The following is a 24,600-nucleotide window of genomic DNA, read 5'->3' on the forward strand; positions in this document are numbered from 1 at the left end:
TCTGATATTTTAGAAAATTCCACATTTTCACAGTTCCTATTGCAAATAAGAATAAAATCTTTTGGCAGAGCCTGACTCTAAAAAGATCTAGAAGCTATTAATTCTTATCATAATGTAAAAAAAGACTGTTTTTATGACCTTGCCAATTTCTCTATTGATAAAGTGCAGGAAGTGTGGATATGATCTATGAACATATTTTTAAATGACAAGCATAGATAAAAAATTCTCCAAAGCAGAATAATTTATAGAACAAAAGCAGTTAAGGATTAAAACATTTATCATGGGAAATGGAAATACTGTGAGAAAAAAAATGTTCAAGATAAAGTACAATGATTTATGATAATAGAGATCCTCACAATATTTTCAGAGCTATAGTTTAATAAAAATATATAGTAGTTGAAAAATATATAGTAGTTGAAACCAAAACAATGAATTAATGAAACTAGAAAAGTTTGGGTTTGGGCCCAACAACGGACATTGAAATGTGAGTATTTTTTTTTAGAATAAACATTTTTATATAGCTCCAGTGAATTCACTTCGATTAAAACATAATTCAATGATAAGTTGGATAAAATATGTTAAAAGAAAAAAAAAACTCTGGCTCTGATGACAAAAAGGCAGTTTCACAGATTTGCTATCAGGAATTACTTTTTCATAGAAACCTACATATTTTTCCTTTTCCTTTATTCTGATATTCTAACTGAATTTCTCATGCGAGATGAGGCAGTACAAAGGCCAGTATGGCTCAGGCAAAGCTGACCACAGCATAGAAACCCTTGCCAACACTGAGTAGCAAATCCCTCTCTGGGGGTGTGACTGACCACATGCAGGCCTGTCTTTCCCAAAGAACCACAGGTGCCACTTCTGTGGCATGAAGGCCTTTTTTAATGGAGAATATCTAGTCAAATGTCTCCCTAATATTACCTTCATTGTTTGTAGAGTAAAACGTAAAGGGTTTTAACTTCAGAGGAATTGAGCACAGGTAGGGAGGTGGGTGGAATTGACCTCATGAAGAGATGGGGAGCCATAGCTCACCGGTCAGGTATGTCATCTCTCAATTCTATTTATGCCATTGCCTTGTTATTGGATGGTGCACAGGCAATTGATTTATCTGGTTAAGTTTTCAACATGAGGTTTAGAGGGAGGCAGATATTCAAATCATAGCAGGCTGCTATAACAAAATACCATAGACTAGGTAACTTAACAACATAAATTTATTCCTCAAAGTGTAGGAGGCTGAGAAGACCAAGATCAAGGTGTCAATGAGCTTTCATTCCAAAGCATCTTCTCTTGGTTGGTAGGCTTCTCGCTGTGTGCTCACATGAATTCTTTACAATGTGTGTGTAGAGAGGGAGAAAGAGTTAGATATTTAAATTCCTGCCCAATCTCTTGAAAGATCACCTTGCCTTTCATCTCATAATTCTCACCTGATTCATACTGTTAAAAGTCTTAACATATATAATGCATTTTAGAAACGATATGGCCATGGATCCTATTGGATTCGAGCCCCACCCTGAGATTTCATTTTTTAATTTTCCTCTGAAAAGCTGTAGTTTCAAATATAGTCATATTGAGGGTTAGTGTTTCAACATACGAAATTTAGTGGGGGATACAAATCAGTCTCATTGAAGCTAATAAGGCATAATTACCGAGCGGTGATTTATATATTGGTAGAAAAGTAGTGTGGGAACAGATTTTGAAGGTCTTCTAGACTAGTCTAAGGAGTTTGATTTTTATCCTAAGAGATTCAAAAATCATTGAACAGGTTTAAAACATTAATGAAATCTGATTTGCATTTTTCAAAATAATTACCATGGTGGCTATGTGGAATGTTAGATGTAAAGAGGAAGAAGCATAAACAGGAAAACCAGTTAAGACTATTTCACAGTCAAAAAATAACTTGGGTGAGGACAGCAGTAGGAGATATGGCATAAGTGAAATGGGCTAGGATATGACATAGAGTCAACAGGGTTTGTGAATAGAGTTAATGGAAGGGAATGTTGAAATAAATAGAAGCACAAAGTCTTCTAAGTTTTAGTTATGAGCTGCCGGGTGGTTAGAGGTGCCATTTGCTAAAATGGAGAAGATTGAAGGAAGAACATTTTGGGGTTGGGTTGAGCTAAATCCAGAGTTTTGTTTTTAGATTTGTTGAGGTGTCCTTCTAGATTTTCAAGTGTAGGTGTAAAATAGGCAGACTTATAAATCTTGAGTTAAGTCAGGCTTAGTGTTAACAACTTAAGAGTTATAGATCATATTTAAGTCCATATAACAATTTGAAAGTTATAGCTACTATTTAAATCCATTGGACTAAATGAGATGCCCTAGGGAGAAAGTTTCCATTAAAACAGTCTCAAAATTGAGTCTCACTCAGGGCACACCATTTAGAAGGCCAACATAAGAGGAGGCACCAAGAAAGAGAACCAAAGATGGCTATAAAAATAGAAAACCAGAAGAATGTGGTGTTATGGAAGCCAAGAAAAGATAAGCTGACAAGAAGGAAATAGGCACCTGTGTGAAATGTTGCTAGAAGGTAAGATAAGACAAAGTGACTACGAGATCAGGTTACATGGAAGCCATTGGTAACTTTGCTTAGAGGAGTTTCATTGGAGTGGTGTTTATGGAAGCCACCTGAGTGTAGATTGAAGGCAGAATAGGAAGTGTGGAAATGAAAAATGACAACATAGGCTAGTGTACCTTAACCCTAGTTCCACCCGTGGAACTTTAGAGAATTTTCAATGCCTGATCCCATACCAGAAGTAGAGGGATGAGCTTGAAAGTATTTTTGAAGCTGCAGTATTGTTAGTGAATTTCCAGGTAATTATAATATTGCTGCCAACATTAAGAATCACTATTATAGACAAAGGTTTCTAGAAGTTTTTGAGTGTATGTGACAGAAAGCAGAGAGGTGACAATGTGGCAAGAAAAGTATATGTTATTACTGTAGTTTTGACTGTATTTCTCATAGGAAAAACAAGAGGATGTTATAAATTCATGAGGAAAATCCTATATAGAGGGAGAGAAACTGATGATTCAGGATTAAGAGGAAACGATAGCAAAAGGAACTCCCTTGAGGAGGGCACAGGGGACAGAAACTCTGCATAATTTTAGAAATCATATCTGATGGTAACAGGGGTAGGCACGTTCATTTTCACCACTGAAAGAACTCATCTTGCCTGGTTTGCACCTATATTCTGATTCTGAGTAGGGAAAGGTAGAAAACAAGGCCTGAAGCTTTTTTTTTTTTTTTTTTTTTTTTTTTTTTTTTTTTTTTTTTTTTAGTGCTTTAATTAAATCTTAATTTCCCATAGAAACATTAGTCTTTTGGAGTCATTATGATCAGGAGGTAAGTCAACATGCACATAAAAATACTCACCTATCCTTTATTTAGTTAAATAAGAATGAACAATAAGAATATAAATCTATTTAATACAGAACTTTCCAATGTTAAAGAACACAAGTTTAACCACTTATACCTGACATAGACAAATACATAAGTAAAATGAAAATTCATTGACTAAACTGGTACTCAATGAGTTATTACAATGTATTAGAGAAGAAGAGATGCTGTCATCAAGAATGGGAAATGAATGTTACTTTTCAGTGAATAGTACAGAAAGCTTTGAAATTCTAAAGCTTAATGGCTTTATAAAAAATTAGTCTTTTTTTCAAATTGTAAAGAAGTTACCTGAATTTGTAAAGAAAAAAAGTGGTTTAAGTCAACCTCCAAAATCCACCAAATTGAGTGAGATTTTATTGTCACACTATTTTGAAATTTGTCTAGTTCAAGAGAGGAATAGAATTTGCTAAGGTTGGTAATCCAAAGAAGTCAAGACCTCAGCATATGGAAGAATCCTCTAATCCCCCTGATGTACTGATTGATTGCTGCAGCTGCAAATTTTTCTTAACAACTAGAGGCAATAGAAAATAGATTTCTCGTCCCTGGAGCCCTGTTAAGAAATAAGTTTGCATTCAGATATCTATGTACAAATGCATTCATCCCAATGTCATTTGTAATAACACTTGCACAGGGATAAATCTAACAATGATAGCAGACCGATCAACTAAATCATGAAACTTCTATTAGATAGATTATGATACAGCCACTGAAATATTTACATGTTTATTTTATTAAGAAATTTCTTAGGAAGTGAAGTAAAATATAAACACACAAAATATAGTATGTTTTCAGCTAGCTGAAAAATACATACAAAATAAATATCCAAAAAGATAATGTTATGTATGCTTATTTTTGGGTAGTGAAATTGTGATTATTACTTTTTATTTTTCCCTTTCAGCATATTTGAGTTTTCAAAGTGTGCATACGTTGCTCTGTTTGAAAAAAAAAAATCATTCCTTTTACAGATAAACTTAAATCATGAAAATTGTATAAACTCCATTTACTTTTTTCCTTTTTCAATATGATAATTTTAAAATAAGTTAAAAGATAATCTCTATTTTTTATTTAATCATTAATACTCTGTCAGAATAATTTTTAGAACACTTTCCTTTTTAAAGAACCCTGTTCCTAGGAGCTAAGATAACTGAAATTATATTTTGGTTTTAAAAAGTCAAAATATTTTAATAAGTATTTTAACGTCAAAATCAATTAGAGTAATGGAAACATATAAAAAATGAATCATGTGCAAAAATATTTCCTCAGTTTTCATACATTTTATGGTAAACCTTCAACACTTATTTATTCCAGATGCTGAGATTAAGACATCTGGTACAGTGTGAGGAAACACTATTAAAAAAGAAAAAATACATTGAGTTTAGTTGTGCTAGTAACCAAATTAAGTATAAGAAATATTACAACAAAACTGAGGTTGTACTATATATATGTACTCACCATTTAAATTGAGGCTTGAATCATAATGGCACCAGGATTTTCTGTTCCCTTCATTTTTGATTCTGTCTGTCCATGTCTTGATCATCCATATCTTGATCATCCTTGAAGATAATTTTAAATTCAAAAACTTGAGAGCTGATTGTCTAGTTCAGACCTTCAATCTGCTAAGAAAAATGATGTCCAAAAAGATGTATTATTTGTTGAAGACCATATAGACAGTAAGGGATAGAACAGGTAACTTCATCACTGGACTTTTTGCCCTCAAAAGATCTTGTATAAAAATCAGACCTGCTTTTAAAATAAAACAGCATCCCATGTTTCCACTGCTTTTTTATATTGCCTTTACTTATATCATCATTAAGTCAAAAGACATGAAACAGGTTTTGACTGCAGAATAGTAACAACAAACATTTTCCCATATTGGGCACAAGTCTTCCCTTGGACTTGTAATAGCCGCTTACAGGTGTGGCAGGAGTACTGTTTTAAGGACTTTTAAGGATTCTTACAGAGTGTGAACAATTACAAAGATACTCAGAGCTCTGTGGGGTTTTTTTGTTTTGCTTTATTTCATTTAAGATTTCATACTTCTGAGTGCCATTTTTTGGTCTCAAGATGTGAGGGTAAAGTTGTGTTCAAAATTTGCTACAATTCCTCAAAGCCTTTTGTGAGTGCCTCCTTCAGACTTGTCAACTGAAACAGTTCACCAACTATAACACGAAGTACTGTCTTTACTCCCAGCCTTCTTCCTTTCCCGACTTCCTTCCTTCTTCACTCTTGTGCAGTATAGAATTGATGTGACTGGGAGACTGAAAGCTCCATTTTGCAAATTGGTAATATGATTTTATTATCTGTATTGCTGAAAACCATTGAGATATAGGGTGAATTTCTAATATTTGGTAAACATCATTCAGATGTTTTATCTAGCTCTCCCTTTGTTGAAGAAGGAATGCTTATATATTATTAATCTGGAGAAGTTGTGGTAGTTGTTTTTCAAATCTTAATTGAGCATTATTGCCTTTTAGTCCTTAAAAGCATATGGGGAGACAGTTAAATGAGTTTTCAATGAAACGTGAGCTGATGGCTCTTGTTTAGTACAAGGAAAACCGATGAGCTGTTGGAAGAGTTAGAAGCCATTACCAGAGATAAGGCTCTAAATTAAAGCTGAACTATAAACTTCAGAATTGAATAAGGAAAAAAAGGATGGGAGAACCATTACCTACCTAATTATGATGCAATTCAATGGCAAGTATGTAAAGTTGATTTCAGGTACTCTAGCTATACCAGCAGAGGTTGTCATTGCACATTGTTTCATTAGTTACGACTTGTAAACACATGCAAACATCATTCAACTGCCCCTTTTGCAGTTAAAGAGAAGTGTGGCTTCCCTGATGAAGTGTTGATTCCGTATTGAGGTTTGAACTGACAAAACCAGCTTATAATGTACTTTGAAATGCTATGAGCCCAGATTTTTATTTTTTTAACTACCCTTGTTTTAAATATCTTTCAAAAAGACAACAAGCTAAATAACCAATCACATAAATAGTGATTTAATTAACCGCAATGATTAAGTCTCATTAGTTATTTAGAATACAGTCACTCATTTCCTGGACAGGGAAATGTAAATACAATCTATAGTTGTTCACAGAAATAATTTTTTGTTGTTGTTTTTGTTTTGTTTTGTTTTGTTTTTTGAGAAGGAGTCTTGCTCTGTCGCCACAGCTGGAGTGCGGTGGCAGGATCCCAGCTCACTGCAAGCTCCGGTTCCCGGGTTCAGGCCATTCTCCTGCCTCAGCCTCCCAAGTAGCTGGGACTACAGGTGCCCGCCACCACGCCCGGCTAATTTTTTGTATTTTTAGTAGAGATGGGGTTTCACCATGTTAGCCAGGATGATCTTGATCTCCTGACCTCGTGATCTGCCGGCCTCGGCCTCCCAAAGTGCTGGAATTGCAGGTGTGAGCCACCGTGCCCGGCCAGAAAAAATTCTTAAGACTGGTAAGAAGACAGAGAGGACGGGCTCAATATAAAAAGATAGAGCTATACGTAGGAACAAGGAGGAAACACAGTCAGTCTACACTTTAGCATCACCCTCCGGAAAAACCCTGGGCTACTTTCCTTTGCTCATTCCAGGAGGATCTAATTTAGAATGTCCTTCTCTGCTCATTGGGCACTTGCTTCCAAGGAACAATAATGGACGGATAGAGATGTAACCACTAGCCTGGGAAATTTATCACTGAAAAAGGGCAACAAGGACGTGGACACTAATGCAGGAAGACAAACAAACCCATGCAGCCACCAAGAGACTAGCTTCAGGAATGAATTTATTCCTCCCATTCTCATTCACCTCGTGGGGGTCAAAACAACTTGAATTTAATAATGCAATTTTCAAAGCACATACAAATCACGCAAATTGTGGTCTTTCTGATATACTCTTAGGAGAGCGACTTGTTTTTTCCACCGAGGGAATAGCAAATCCGACTGCATGCATGGTTTTGAAGCAGCTTTAAGTTTTAAAAGGTGAAGGCTTCCATCTACTGGATGCTTTGAGTAATAAAGACTATGAGAATCCACATCAGATTTCCTTTTGTGACGGCAAGGCATAACCGCATAACCTGATATGTTCATTTAGATGTTTTGTAATTCTTTTAAAATACATTTTATTGGAAGAATTTAGTTGTTACTGAATACATTCAGCTTTTACAAAATACAAAGCCAACATTATATCACAAAAGGGAGTCAAAAGGAATATATAATTTGCCCTTCTTTTCATTTGGAAACAATTTCATGGAGCGGTTAAATATCCAACAAAGACATTCTATTAAGAAAATCCATAATAAACACAGCTTTAACTGGAATATGAAGATGGTTGAAACAGAATGGGGTGTTTCAGTCACCTCACTTTTTTTCTTTTGTAAAAATTGTATTACTTTTAATGAGCAAATCTCATCTTTTTTTTTTTCTTTTTTCTTTTTCTTTTTTTTTTTTGAGACGGAGTCTCGCTCTGTCGCCCAGGCTGGAGCGCAGTGGCGCGATCTCGGCTCACTGCAAGCTCTGCCTCCCGGGTTCACGCCATTCTCCTGCCTCAGCCTCCCGAGTAGCTGGGACTACAGGCGCCGCCACCACGCCCGGCTAATTTTTTTGTATTTTTAGTAGAGACGGGGTTTACTGTGTTAGCCAGGGTGGTCTCCATCTCCTGACCTCATGATCCGCCTGCCTCGGCCTCCTAAAGTGCTGGGAATCCAGGCGTGAGCCACCGCGCTGGGCCACAAATCTCATCTTCATTAGAGTCCCCCTATTTTGAGTTCAGTTAATTCTATTTAATGACATATATTTTTGCTAATATGTTGCATTAGGTAGTCAGATAAGAACACGGGTCTCTTCCTGGGCATATTTTGTAGATGGGATATATTCGAGCTAAATCATGTATTTCTTTCCTATAATGTTTTTTCAAGTCAGCACATAAAAAAATCTTTTTTTCCAGCAGATAGATTTTTTAAAAGAATGTAAGAATTTAATGCTTTTATTTAAAACAAATTTAGTTAATAAAAATTTTAAAAGTACACAGAGTACAATATTTTAGTGTCTGAGTCCTAGTGAAATCTCTTAAATTTATATAAAAGTCAAAATATCAAAATTATACAACCTTTTATACCAAAGAAAACAAGCAAATTACATGTTAATAGTGTCAACTTATAACTATGATAATATTATGGCAAAAAGGACAAAATTTAAAAATGAGAATTTTTTTTTAATTCAAACTCAATATCTAGGACAGTAATATTCGTGGGTTTTCCATGTTTCCATAAAGTTAGGTTGAAGAAATAAAGCAGAAAAATCTTAAGACTTGCCCCCTAAACTATAAAATATCTAAGGATTTGCAGATGCATTCTCTCCAGCTTTATTCCTTCCTTTATAAATTAGTAAATATATAATCCCACACCTAGAAAAGATTGTCTTGCTAAAGCAGATTTTTGTTAGGGTTACTATAGAACTTATTTTGAATATTCTTAGCACCAGGACCTGGAATATAATACAATGTTAGGATCTACCTAGCTCAGATATATCTTTATAATTCTACCTGCAGGATTATCTAAAATAGTACTTTTGAAAACAGTGAAATGATGTGCTGAGAATAATAGGCAATGTAAATTGTTCATATTTAAATATATATTAGCTTGGTAAGTATATACAACAAATATTAAATTACAGAAGATAATATGATAATTCCTCTTTGATAAGGACCTAAATATTTTCACTCAGTGGTATCTTCTCTTTGGGTTGTCTGGGTTCTGTTTATTGTCTTTTTTGTGACCAACCTTTTTCACATATTTATGGCCCATGCTGATTGACAATGGAAATGTTTATTTCATTTTTACAACTGAAAATTTCTTGGTGTTTACAGAAGAAAGAAGGGTAAGAGAGGATGGAAAGAAGGCAGGCAGGCTAGGAGGGAGGGAGGGAGGGAGGGAGGAATTAGCCTTTTCTTTGCATTTGTTCCTCTAGCTAAACCAAGCCCAGAACTTCTCAATGTAACAATAAAGGAAGAACCACTCATAGGCTTTAGTCCATACAGTCACCTCAAATTATTTAAATAAGACTTTACTAAAGCCTAGGGGAGAGCACAAAGGAAATAAAAATGAAAAGTTACATAGGTGTAGTTAGTTAATCTGACTTAAAAATAATAGTTCATTCATTCATCATTTATTATCTAATATATCCCAGGCATTCCTGTAGTCCTAGGGATCTAGAAGTACATGAAACAGACAAAATATTTTTTCTTCATTGTACTTAACTTCTAGTATGAAGACAGACAATAAATAAGATAGATTATGATAGTAGCTGAGGAAATTAATAGATCATGAACAGCAACTGGGTGAAGAAGCAAAGTCATTTTAGATAGGGTAGTCAGAGAAGGCTTCACAGAAAGGGGTTAGTGCTTTGATCATATGCTGTGACCTAGAGGAAATCAAAGCTCAATCTCTAAAGACATGCCACCCTTTTGGAGTGCATTCCTTTTTGGCTGGATTGGCCTTCTTCCTTGTGACTACATTTATATGACCCCTGTCCTTATGGAGGGCCCCCAACCTCATATATGCTACTCAAATTTCAGACCCACAGACTATTTTACCTTAAGTTCCCTGTCTGGAGAACGAACACAGAAAATGCCAATTCTCTATAAGGGAGACCCACACTTACACACCACATTTAAGTTCAACCCACATTCAAAAGGTTCACTGGGATCGCAGAAGGAGGTTGTTCTGCTATACTTGCTCAATATTCAGATTAAGAATTGATCATTTATCACAAATGTTACTGAGACTCCTTGGCTGACTATCTTAGGAATGATTTGAGATGTGCAGCCTTGTGCCTTCACTTGAGACAATAAGGAAGTATGTAACTAATATTTTAAGTTAGAGAGAATGACTTATTTCCACACCTCCTGCAATTATGAAATGCTTGAGCTCTAGGAAATATATTTCAAAACCATTATCCATCTTCTCTGTTGTAGGCAACTAATTTAATACAGTTTACACATGTACACAATTGCATTTTATTCTGCCTATGTTTAACAATGCAGACCACAGATTGGTTGCAACAATTTGCTGTCTTACAAAAGTGAGTATCAAATATGAATGTTTAAATCACAGATAATTTTTCTTTGTACCCATTGACTAACCTCTCACATTCCTCCCTCCTGATCCTCTGGTATCAACTCTTCAGCTCTGCTTCTATTATATTAAATCTTTTTTTTTTTAATTCCACATATGAGTGAGATTAACCCTGATTTGATCATTATACCACATATAGTATCAAAACATCAAATAGTACGTCATAAGTATTTACAATTACAATGTGTCAATGGAAATAATATAAACATTTTTAAAGATAATTTTCGCTGAATGAACAGTTGATCTGTACCATTTTGTCATGATGCCTCTACTTTGGCTTGGATTGTCAAGACTCTTTTTATTTAAAATTTGATAAACTGTGACTTTAAAATGTTTCAGGCCTAGTCTCAAGGAAATTTCCTGTTACGCTACGTAAAATGAAACCATAATAATGGCAGTAATTTCAGAGGATATAGAATATGTGGCTAGAAATACTTAATGTGTGCTTAATAAATGATGCCTAGCCCTTTTAAAGCAGAAAACAAAACTACATTAACTATGATATTTTTTAAAAAAACCCTAAATGTTATGTCATTCGCCCATCTTAGTGAAACGGTTAAAAATTTTGTATTTTCATATGATAAAGACATGTCATATTGACTAAGGACTAACAATATGTCTTAATAAAATAAACACACCTTGCAAAATGCTATGTAGCTTTCTCTAATTTTTTTTTAGAGGCTTACACTAGATTTCATAAACCAGGTTTTTTCAAATGTTCTTAACATTTTCTTAATCTTACTACAAACTGTCTTTAATAGTAGAGATCATGGTTATGAAGCTGTGAGTGAAAATTAAGATAATGCTTAAGTGCAAATAATTTCGAAGTGATTATTTTTGGTCTGTTAACATTGTCTAATAGTCTCCTACCTATTCAATTCCTTAGAAGGCTGTTTGATTCTCATGTTACGTATTTAAAATAAACAAACTTTAACAGTAAATTGTCTAGAAACTACTTAAAATGTAAAAACATACTGATGTTTTAATAATTAATGAGTAGTCCTATAATGTCTGTGTTCTTAAATATTGAAACTCTACATTGGTTTACTGTCAAACAGAAATCTATATACTATGTAGTAACTGTACAATTTTAATGCTGTTAAAATTTACGATGAATTCTGCAACACTGCCCTGCAGAGTAACTCTTAACTCAGTAAATACTGAATCCTGGGCAGGAAAAAAATGCAAAATTAAGTATTACATTTAAAAAGATTAAAGGAATTAAGATTACTGAACCCCATGAAAATATTAATAAAATACTTAATGACTGTTATGTGAAGTAGCAAATATCTTAATCCATGACTAAAATCACTAAAAATTGCTTTCAAATTTTTTTAATCTAGCAGAAGGAATAAAATTAAACTTACATATTTCTATTTATATCTAAAAATTCAAAAAGTGGAATAAATAAGACAGTAACCTGTTATTAGATTATGAAATACTTTACTGTAAAGTTTATATAACTGAACAAAAGGTATTAGTTTTTGGACACAAGAGTTAACATTCTTTAACTGTCACTGTGCCAAATACTTTGTATATATCATTCTATTTATTTCCTCATAATAATCCCATGAAGTATTAATTATATCTGTTTTACCCTTCAAGAGTAAAGCAACTTATTAAGGGGTCATATAGCTAGCATATGATGTACCTGAAATTCATACTCAGAGGGATCATTCACATGAATGAAATGAATAATCTAAGTCTCCATTGCTTCATGGTTTTTCTGCCTAATGCTTTTTAGACTCTAGGATGACATTTTGGTAAAAGGTGATAGCATATCATTTTTTTATGTAGCCTTAAATAGTTATGTGTTAATATTTCCAAAAGTTCAACTCTTAAAATATTTTTGATGTATAAAGAAATTAAATGATGATCTAAACAACTTTATAGTCATACTTCCAGAATTTTTCTCTTCATTTTCTTTGAGATTTTCATAAGATGAAAAAGGACTTAATGCTATCAGCATCAAAAGACATTCCAGATGAAAACTGAAGACACAAAGGGGCAACATATTATCTATCAGTATCTACAAATATGTGTACTAAATTGCCACAAACTTAGTGGCTGAAATCCAGACATATTTATTATTTCTCAAGAGTCCATGGATGGCCTAGCTGTGGCCTCTGCTTCAGGGTCTGTTACATGCCTGCAATTAATGTGTTGACAGGGGCTGCAATCTCATCTCGTGGCTCAACTGGGGAAGAGTCCGCTTCCAATTTTACATGCCAGAATTTAGTTCCTTGAAGATTGTCAGGCTGAAACCTTTAGTTTCTTGTCTGTTTGCCAGCATTTTCTTATGTGGCCGTTTCCATAAGCTAGCCTACAACATGGCAGTTGGCTTCACCAATGCCAGAAATGCAGAGAGTAAATAGAGTTCCTGTTAACAAGATGTAATGTACTCATCAAAGTGACACCTCATCATTTTTGTCCTATTTTCTGGATTAGAAGCAAGTCATAGGTTCTACCTACATGCAATAGCAAGGGGTCACACCTAGACATGAATATCAGGAAGTAGGGTTAATAGTAAGCCTTTTTAGAGTCTGCTTGCTACAGAAAATAATGCAGAACCAACCAAACAAGTAAACAGTCCTTGGAAACAGCCAAATAAAACCCACTTTTTATCAATATATTCCCAAACAATTAAACCAGGAGGCACTTCCTGTAATGCCCACCCATTCTTCTCTATCTCATCTCCCCTACCTTTATGTCTCAGCTCAAAGATCACTTTCCTCAGAGAAGTCTTCCCTGACCACCCCTTCCTGACCACCAGTGAATCAGTTGCCTATTCTTTGCATTTATTCTCTATACATCAATCAAATACACTTGTAATCTCACATTTGTTAATTTTTGTGTTGGCTATTTTATTACATCCCAATTAAGCTGATGAGGAAAGAAACTGTATAGAGGTTTTGTGGAAAATTATATCCCCATCACCTAGGACAGTGTGTAACACAAGGTGCACGACAAAACACGAGTGAAGGAACAGATGTTAAGGACACTAACCTGGAAGTCAGGAAACCTAGGTTCCAATGTGGACTCTTTCACTTATTAGCTTTTTTGTTTCACCCAAGTCCAATCATATTTCCAAGTCTCAGGTTATTCATGTGTGAAAGGTCATTTTCTAATGCAAATGGTTAGAATTTTGATGTAATTTTTTGATTTTATACTGTTGTTAATAAAGTTTTACTGTATTGAAATTTTTCCCCCAGAATCTTTTGGCAGCTACTGCCTTCATCTTTTGACCAGTGATTTTGAGGTATGCCCAAACAGTTTGCAACAGGCAAAGTTAGAGGATAAGAGAAGTAATGTGAAAAGCTGAAATCAACATTTGTAAATTACATATATTTTAAGAAACACTCCTGATGCTCTTCAGAGTTTGTGCATTTGAATGCCACAGCTATGATATAATTCAAAATGTTTTCCTTTCCCCCTAGACAAATGAAAACCTCACCAGAAAACAAACTACATCACACACATGTTGTTTCCTTTCAAGATGTTGGCATCCTGCCTTCCCCTTCAGCTGCCCAATCCCCTCTATGGACACAGAGGGTTTGTTAAATTAAATGGTAGCATAGTCCTAGACCAATGATATCTTGAGACAAATATAAAGCTCTAAAAAAGAAGAGAGGCATGTTAGAATTCTCTATGTAATAGAGAACTAGACTATTATGTAGAAGAATATTTTAGCATCACAATAGTACAGCTGACATGCTTGGCCTGCTTTCATCATGACTGAATGTTACCCTTATTTAGTGATTACTGAGAAGTTCTCATACCAAGCAGTGTTAAGTTCAGTTTTTGAAGTGTAACTTATGTATGCAATAAATAACTTTGCATTGTTTTCAGTATCAATTCTTTGACGTGAGCAGTGCTAGAGGATAGATACTGCATGGGAAACCCAGAAGCAGTATGTTACTCTACCATTCTCCGAAGTCATATGTCAAACTCACGGTTATTGAAATTTTGCTCATAGATTGTTCCACAGTTAACAGTGCACACTGTCCCAGGGGTGACTAATGATCCTCCTGTAGCCTTTTCCAGCTTACTCATTTATAGTAGTTTAGGACAGAAGGGGAAAATTGATTCACAATTGAGGCCATGAATAATTTTTACAACTGTTCTTTTGAATCCACAAATTAACATGTTCTCTTAAAACAGTTTTTTTTTTTTAATATCAATTTCTACTGTTCTTAGTAGTGTGTCTTAACTGAGAGACTATGGTTATGGAATTTGTATTTTTTTCTTTGTTACTGTGTGGCGTATGTGTCAAAATCACCCTGGTGCACAAATGTAGATAGAAATGGCAAGTGCAGAGAGATGTGGTGCGTAAGTGTCGTGTTTATTAGTACTTTGGGGTTAGAAAAATCCTTGGGCCAAGACCTTAAGTGATACCTATAGGAGTGCAATTGTGAGACACGTTGGAGGTGATGTATGGTATGCTTCTTATTGAAAAGGCATCTGAGCCAGAGCAAGCAGTTGATTTCCCACTTCATTCATCTGATATACAACAGAAGTACACAATCCCAGAAAATAGCTAGCCTACTCTTCTGTTAGGAGATGATGTGCGCCTTGAGGTACATATCCACAAGAAAACAATAGACATAATGGGTGACATTTAGTGAGCATTTACTATGCATGATGCACTGTTTGAGTGTTTTATATGTTAACTCATTTCATAATCATAGTAGCACTCAGAAAAAGGTGCTATTACTAGCACCGCTGTATAAATAGAAATCTATACATATTATAAAGAACATTCCCTGCTGAAAAAAAAATTGTATGCCCTATATTTACAGTCTGTCTAGATAGTCAACAATTGACTATTTTGTAGTTATTATTTCCTTGGTTTGAGTTAACATGTTCCATAATATAATCTCAGATGCTCCTTGAGTTACTAAATTGTACCAACAATTCACGGTAGTCTTCCTGGGTCACACTGTTTTTTCTTTACTAACTCATAATTTTAAAACATAATTAGATTTTCTTACTGCTTTGCAAAACAGAATGCTGACTAAATACAGACTAGACCAATGCACTTTAATAAATATTAAAAATTACTTTTATGATATTCTTTTATTAATGAGACCAACTAATACTTTGAAGCCGATTTTTCATAAATTTATTGCTATCGATATAGCTATATCTATATATTACAAAAGTAATATAAAATGTATATCTAAAGAAGTCCAAATCACTTTTTAATAAGTATAAGTAGTAATTCTAAGATATAAAAGCAAATATATATATATTTCTAAAACATACATGTATGTGAGAGACAGCGAGAATAAGACAGAAGAGAGGGCACATGACAGCTCTGCAAATAGTAGTTTAGCTAATATTTAGAGAATGTCTATTGGCATCAGATACTGTTCTAGGAACGGAATGTAAATACACATATCAACAAATATGTGTTTGCTACCATTGCCTTGGTTTAATTAAAACTTTGTGATTAAAACTTATTAATGGAAGAATTTGAAAAGTACATGGAAGGAATTATGTTTTGTTCAAAAAGATTGTTCCCTAATGGGATCAGTTTATAATTTGCTAGTGACTAATATTTTTGGCTAAATATAGGAAATATAACAATAGTGCATTTCTCAAAATGTTTTCAATGGAGCACTGTTGTCTCAAATTCTGGAAAGGGGAAAATAAGTCTGGAAAATGCTTTGGTTATTCATAATGCACTTTACCATAGTAAAAGTTCTAAGTCCTGTTTAAAGACACCTATTTAATTTTGTTTTACTCATTCTTTCCATTAAAATATAAGCAGATCAGAAATGATTAAAGAATAAATATATTTCATTTAATTTAGGCTGCCATCAGTTGAAAGATCACCATTATATATCTCTAAGAAAAAATTGTTAAACTATGATGCAAAACTTCCTTTTACCTAGAATTATTTTGTCCCTATTAAAGGAACTCATTTAGACCTAACTAATTCAAAACCAGCTTTTAAATCATACGTCATTCAGGTATATATATAAAAATAAAAATATAAGCAAATGAATTGATCAAGCAGCTTTATATTTGCAGGTTAACTCTTTTGAATCATTTTTCAATGCAAATTAACTGATGTTCATGTGTTTCCTACCCACTGTCATTCTCAGTGCCTTCAAGATGATTGACAATCCAGGCTTTCTTAAAATCATCTTTCATTATTATGCCTGGGATATTCTTTCAAGTTCCTGAAACCATTTAGGAATTTTATCTTGCTATTTTTAAAATTTTACCAGAAGGGATCAAAGGAAGCTTTTTCAAACAACAATTAGGATGCATTAAAATGTCCCCTAATTTAAATGGCCATAATTATCTACGGAAACTGCAATTGGCTACTGATTTTAGAGATGGGAAAACATATTTGCACATGCTAAAGCAGTGACAACTACAATAAAGTTGCTTTCTCACCAACAGCAATGGTAAGATATCATTGATTATAAAACATAGCACTATTTCAGAAAGGTTCAAATAAGATAGTATGTGGCATATAACTGAAGAAACAGTTATATCTAACTAGCTTCCTGCAGTACTAGTGATGGATGGGACACAATTTGTAAAGCACTTTAGGAAATATTTTGGTTTGTCAGTCAATTGCACACTAAAATCTTCTGGCTTGTATTTAATTGTCAAATCAATAAAGTAACTCATTGTATATCATTATTGATTTTTTATTTCTATGAATTCAAGTTTGGGATCTTGGATCAATCACACTGATGTCAGATCAGGGAGAATTTGCCACATGAGTCCTTTCATTCAAGGGATGATAATTACCATGTTCTGTACCTGGGAAAATATTTCTCTTTATAGGTTTTTCAAACTTTCTCCAGTTTAATGACTTCATTATAGTAGAGTGAACAAGAGCATGGATTTTGATATTAGATAAAAGTGAACAACATCTGATCCTACTTCTGCTATTTTCTTAAGTATACTTAATAAAGTTATTTAACCATTCAAAGTCTTAATTCTTTCCTCCTTCAAACAAGAAACAATAAAACAGATAGAAATGCTATATCGACTTAATGAGAATGTGTATCCAAAAGTGCTTACTGTGTAGTCTGGAACACGAAGTCCCTTAAGTAACACTTTATCTGTTGTTCAAATACTTCTGGTGCCTAAATAAACCACACTACTCCATGGATGGATAGATGAGTGTCCTCTTTCAATAATGATTCAATGTGGCTTTCTATATTCTAAATTCTTATGATACATGGGAAGAATATACAGGGATACCTCATCAATTATAAAGTTAGCAATGTTTGTCAGATATAGCGAGTCAGTTGCTAAGGACAAACACAGCTTTTCCTGCTTCTGAGTCCACAAAAGAAATTACTCTTGAGATTTCTAATAAAGACAAAATGCAAACAATAGCAACAACATGTATGATAAGATAGTCAAAGTCCTCAGAATAGCACAAAATGCTGGTACAGTAACAAGTTTGGTGTCACTATTTTTTTGTACTGACTCTCAGTGTCTTACCAAGATACCAGAAATTCAGTCTTAGGTCCTGCTGCTCGCTGCACAGAAATTCAATCACCAAGACAATTAGTATTGCCAGGGAAGAAGACTTGAAATCAGTGATGCAGCTGAGGAGAGATGGGAGATAGTCTCAAATTCATCTCCTCAACTGACTAAAATCAGGGATTTATATAGCAGGCGAAAAAAATGTAACCATGTGTGGGAAAACAGAATGAGGGAGGGGTAAAGAGGAGTTGATCCAAAGGAAACAGGTGGTAAGTAAGGCAATCATGATGGATCAGTTGTCTGTCATCTCATTGTCCACATGTGGTGATCTGGTAAGTATCTGGGTGGCCTGATGGTTGGTTTTCTGAGAAAGGACTCAGATAAGACAAATACAACTTTCTCAAGTTTCAAGACTGGGAGGGTCAATTTTTATACTTATTCAGAAGAAATGATAAGCATCAGTTCTCTGGGACAATTGGGCCAGTTTTAAATGAACACCAATATCGTAATTCCAAATCCTCATTTAGACTTGATAGAGGTCAAAATAAGGCTCAAATATACAGCTATATATTAGACTAAGTTAATTCTAGATAGAATTTTGATAGCCTACAAACTGTTCAGTCTATGTTTGCCTCAATGGATATCAAATTGTTCTTTATTTTAAAAGGCTACTGCAAATATTCACTTTTGTTTCCCATGTTCTCATTGATCTTGGACCAAGCATTTGAATACGAGATCTTTATTGTCAAATCGAACTGAAGTTTGAGGTAATTGCCTAGAAAACTCAGTCTCAAGACCTGCTCTAACTTTTGACTGTGGATATTAGGGTTAAATAAATTGAAAGTTGTCTGATAATCCTCTTCCTGTGCGACAGCTCTGTGCAGAAGCTATGATTTTGTAAAATTCATTATCTCATTTTTATTCCATTAAAATAAAATTGCAGTAATAATAGTAAATGATAAATTCAACAGAAGATCACTATGTATTATTAGCTGGAATGGGCCATCAGCCAGTTAATGTAGTTATGTCCACTGACATTCTAATGAGAGGTTATGAGCTAGGGTAATTTGTATGCACATAGGGAATAGATAAAAAGGTAGATTAAGGGAATAGTTTTAAATTTAAAAACAGCAATGATAATTCCAAGAAATCTCCTAAACCTCTGAAACAATACAGTATTTATTTATGTACTTACAGACTTACTCATATTTTTAATTGAGAAGTTTTAGCAGTAATCATAAGGCACAATGTGATTTTTTGAGATTACACATACAGACCCAAACAGTATGGAATAAATAAATCAAGCTAATTAACATATCCATAACCTTGTTTACCTATTATTTTTAGTGATAAGACATTAGAAATTTAATGTCCTACTTATTTTAAAATACACAATGCATCATTGTTGACTATAGTCACCTGATGAGCAATAGATCCCAAAACCTATTTCTCCTGTCTATCTGAAATTTTGTACTCTTTGATTAACAACTCCCCATTCCTCCCTCCTCATGCCTGTAGCCTCTGGTAAGCATAATTCTATTCTTTACTTCTGTGAGTACAACTGTATTAGATTCTACACATAAGTGAGGTCATGTGGTATTTGTTTCTCTGTGCCTGGTTTATTTCACTTAGCATAATGTCCGCCAGCTTCATTCATGTTGTCAAAATGATGAAATTTTCTTCCTTTTTAAGGCTAAATAGTGCTTCATTGTGTAGAATACAACATTCTCTTTATTCATCTGTTGATATATATTTAGGTTGATTCCATTTCTTGGCTATTGTGAATAATGCTGCAGTGAACAAGTGACTGCAGATATCCCTTTGACATATTGATTTCATTTCCTTTATATAAACCCAGAAGAGGAATTATAGCATCATGTGGTAGTTCTATTTTTAGTTTTACAAGGAAGCTCCATACCATTTTTATAATGGATGTACTAATTTATATTTCCATAAACAATATCTAAGAATTCCCATTTCTCCACATCTTCTCCAACACGTATGTTTTATATTTTTGATAAAAGTCACTCTAACAGGTATGAGGCAATACCTTATTGTGGTTTTAATTTGCACTTTCCTAATGATTAATGATATAAGCATTTTTTTTCATGTGTTTATGGGCCATTTGAATGTCTTCTTTTGACGCATGTTTGTTCACAACCTTTGCCCATTTTTAATCAGGTGTTCTCTTGTTTTTGAGTTGTTTGAGTTCCTCATATATTTTAGATTTTAATCCCTTATCAGATCCATGGCTTACAAATATTTTCTTCCATTTAGTAGGCTTTCTCTTCACTTTGTTAATTGTTTCCTTTGCTGTGCAGAAGCTTTTAATTTGAAGCCATCACACTTGTCCATTTTTGCTTTTGTTGCCTGTGCTTTTATGGTCAAATCGAAACAATTTTTGTTCAGACAAATATGGACTATTTTCCATGTGTTTTCTTTTAGTATTTTTACAGTTTCAGATCTTAAAATTTAAAATTTTAATACATTTTGATTTGATTTTTTATGTTTGGTATAAGATAAGAATAAGATCTAATTTCTTCTTTTGCATGTGGATCTCCAGCTTTCCCAATATCATTTATGATTTGGTATTTAGATGCAATAGAATACAATAATTGCTAGCTGTATTAACAATGGCTTATTATATTATTATTATTTTAAAAAGGAGAAAAATGCAGATTCTTATTCATGAAGTTCCTAATTACCATTATTTAGAGTAAATAACAAAGTTCACTTTCTATTTGGAATTTAGAAAATATCACAAAAAAATAAATTATTAGCTTAAACTGTATATACTGGTCTGCTCCTGTAATGTGAATATATATCATTAATATGACATACATAACAGAATTTATATTCAACTGCATTGTTTTGACTGTTAAAGGAAAAAAGGGGCTTTATCTCAATTTTTTTATTATTTCATATATTTTAATTATTCTGTGTAATAAACATATATTTGGCTTATTAACATTTTTCCATATTCTTATACAGACATAATTATTTTAATACAAGAGTTGTATTTTGTCAACCAGATATAACTTTGATTTACTTAAGTGTTCTTTTTGTTTTGTTTTGTTTTTGTTTTGGGGGTGTGGTTTTTTGAGATGTGGTCTTGCTCTGTCACCCAGGCTGGAGTACAGTAGTGCCATCTCGGCTCACTGAAACCTCCACCTCCTGGGTTCAAGAGATTCTCCTGCCTCAGCCTCCCAAATAGCTGGGATTACAGGCACCCACCACCATGGCCAGCTAATTTTTTGGTGTTTTTAGCACAGATAGGGTTTCACCATCTTGGCTACGCTGGTCTTGAACTACTGGCCTCAAGTGATCTGCCCACCTCAGCCTCCCAAAGTACTGGGAGTACAGACATGAGCCACCGTGCTCACTTAAGCATTATTTATTGAAGAAAAGTTTCCCCTTTAAGTTACACTGCAATATGTATTCTTGTACATGAAATTGTAAGCTTTAGCATGCAATTAGAGTATTCTTTAGGTACTTTGATTTTAGAGAGACAGAGCTATTAGACTTACTAGGCATCTACTAGGGGAAGAATTTTACTCAAATAATTATTGTCATTGAAATGCCAGGAGTTTGGTCTAAGGCTTGCCTCACAGAAATCCAATCCTGAGACAATGAGTATTGCCAGGAAAGAAGGTTTTAATTGGGTGCTGCAACCAAGAAGATGGGAGAGCAGTCTCAAATCCATATTCTCAAGTGACTAAAATTAGAGATTTATATAGCAGCAAAAAAATGTAATTATGTGTAGGGAAAACAGGAATTAGTGAGGGGTATTAAAGAGGAGCTAGTCAACAGGAAGCAGTTGGTTGGTTTAGGCAACATGATGGGTGAGGGGGTCTGGTGTCTCACTGTCCATATGCAGTAATCTGGTAAGTTTCAGTTCTTTGAAAATGTCTGGGTGGCCTGATAGTTGGTTTCCTAAGAAAAGAACTCAGATAAGACAAATACAATTTTCTCAAGTTTTAAGACTGAGAGAGTGAATTTCTATGTTTATATAAAAATACATAAATATCAGTTCTATGTGACAATTGGGCCAGTTTCATTATGATCTTCCATCTAATATCTATTTAAAATTTAAAACATGATTTCTCTAAAGAGTGAATTTAATACTAGAGTGCAATAGACTTATGAATAAAAGCTTCTTTTTTTTTACTTTTCAGGGGTACATGTACAGATTTGTTACATGAGTAAATTTGTGTCAAGGAGGTTTGTTGTACAGATTATTTTATCACCCAGGTATTAACCCTAGTACTCATTAGTTATTTTTCCTGATCCTCTCTCTCCTCCCACCCTCCATCCTCCAATAGACTGCAGTGTGTATTGTTCCCCTCTATGTGTCCACATGGTCTCATGAGTTAGCTCCCACTTATAAGTGAAAGCACGTGGTATGTGGTTTTCTGTTCTTGTATTAATTTGCCAAGGATAATGGCTTTCAGCTCCATCCATGTTCTTGCAAAGGACATGATCTCATTCTTTTTTACGGCTGCATAGTATTCCATGGTGTATATATATCACATTTTCTTTATCCAGTCTATCATTGATGGGCATTTAGCTGGATTCCATGAAAAAACAGCTTATTTAAAAAAAATATAGCAACCCATAAATTTTATCATTTAGCTATTAATGAAACCTGCAAATCTGGAGTTAATTAAAATACTCTTTTGTTGGTACTCATTATGAATCTTTACTTCATTGTCAAAGCCTTTACATGACTTTTGCAAGTCCCATTGAAAGACTTGCCTTAAAAACTTATAAATTTTTGCCACAGCATGTATCAGCTTCTAATGTATTTACTGTTTATTTAGGTCTTTCTCTAGTAGGATATAAACTCCATGGAGGAAGATAATTTTGTTTTGTTCACAGATATATCCCAAGTGCCTAGAAAAGTCCCTTGTACAGAGCTTGACCAGAATAAGTATCTGTTACTAATCTTGACTTGGCCTATGCTTTCTATCTTTAGTCAGTCTTCTGTTTTACTCTCACACTTTATATCTTTCCATATGTGGATTTATCTTCTATATTGGTGTCACTTTCATGGGCCTTTGTTGTATGGTAGTCCCAAAAACTCCAGGCTTAACTCATCTATACAGCTACCCAGTTCCACAGGAAATAGTTTCAACTTTCTAATAGTCCTAGTATATTCTCAAGGGTATGCTTTTATTAGGCTGACTGGTTTATTTGCCCATTCCTGAGTCAGTCATTGTTATCTGGGTTATGTGTAAAGTTGAGAAATAGAATGCTCTAGTTATTTTGGGTGCTAATCAAAATCTGGACTGAGCAAAAGCAGGATCCCTTGGAGCTTGTTAGAAATATGGGCCCTAAGGCCCTCACTCAAGGCCAACGGAATCAGTTTGCATTTTAACTAGATTTTCTGGTGATGTGCCTTAGTCTGTGCCCACAGATGGAACTGGAAGAGTGGGGAAGGCAATGAAACCAGCCCCACCCAAGCTGGAAGTGAAGTGGGAGTGGTTTCCCAGAGAAAATTCAAGTGTGTTTACCAGAGGACAGAATGGATGTCAGGCATGCAAAACAACAGCTATCCAATGCAATATATAGTGTGTATTAAGTAATTATTATATTCCAGTCATCGTACTAAGCATTTTCCAGGCATTATTTATTTAGTAGTCACAATATCTTGTAAGATATTATCAGGTAGGATACCTTATCTTTCAAAAAAGGAGATAACTCGTCCAAAGTTTTTGTTGAGAAGGCAATGAGCAAAGTGATCTATAATATGATATCAGATAATAAGTGCCATGGAAAAAAATTAAGCATGATAGAGGGATAAAGACCCAGGAAGATGAGAGAAAAGGATCAATTTTGATAGTAAGGTCAGAATAAACCTGAAGAAGTAAAATTTGAGCAAAGACTTGGACCAAGTGAAGGACAACTCATGAAAGTTGCAGGGTAACACCATCACAGACAGAAAAAAGAGAAGTATAAAGCCTTGAATTGTTGAATTATGATGAATTATGAACTTGGAATGTTTGAAGAAATGTAAAGAATGAAAAAGGGGGCTAGAATGAAGATGTTACTGAAACACAGGGGTTCTGTCTACGTCCTGCTGCTTGCTGCACCAGAAGCCAATCACCAAGACAATCAGTATTGAAATGGAAGAAGGCTTTAATAGGTTGCTGCAGCCAAGGAGATGGGAAATCAGCCTCAAATTCATCTCCTCAACCGACTAAAATTAGGGGTTGATATAGCAGGGAAGAAATATAACCATGTATGAGAAACCAGGAATTAGGGAGGGGTAAGGAAGATAAATTGATCAACAAGAAACAGGTGGTTAGGCAATCATGACAGGTGAGGGGGTCTGGTGTCTCCCTGTCCAGACGTGGTCATCTGGTAAGTTTCAGTTCCCTTATATTATCTGGTTGGTTTCCTGAGAAAGGAACTTAGATAAGACAATTGTAATTTACTCAAGTTTCAAGACCAGGAGGGCCATTCTTTCATGTTTATTCAAAAAAAAAAAAACATAAACATCACTTCTGTGGGACAATTGGGCTGGTTTCAAAGTGAGTATAAATGAATTCAAAAAGCTAGTCGAGCTATTTTCTGAAGGATCTTCAGGCAATGGTTAAGAGACATTCAATTATTCTTAGTATT

At 34.3% G+C, this 24,600-nt stretch overlaps 1 protein-coding gene and 1 long non-coding RNA gene across 15 annotated transcripts in view; one reads left to right on the forward strand and one right to left on the reverse strand.

Moving 5' to 3' along the window:
* Positions 1–24,600, forward strand: part of LOC105493237 (polypeptide N-acetylgalactosaminyltransferase 13) — a 623,722-nt gene that overhangs the window by 541,567 nt on the left and 57,555 nt on the right. The gene's annotated exons all lie outside the window — the stretch shown is intronic.
* LOC139357119 (uncharacterized) lies at positions 1,221–17,655 on the reverse strand. The gene is made up of 3 exons (XR_011609780.1): positions 17,563–17,655; positions 4,850–5,013; positions 1,221–1,328 (listed from the first exon to the last, which is right to left on the reverse strand). It is a non-coding gene; the product is annotated as an uncharacterized lncRNA (long non-coding RNA).

The sequence above is a fragment of the Macaca nemestrina genome, chromosome 11 (assembly GCF_043159975.1).
Source record: "Macaca nemestrina isolate mMacNem1 chromosome 11, mMacNem.hap1, whole genome shotgun sequence".
Taxonomy (NCBI): domain Eukaryota; kingdom Metazoa; phylum Chordata; class Mammalia; order Primates; family Cercopithecidae; genus Macaca; species Macaca nemestrina.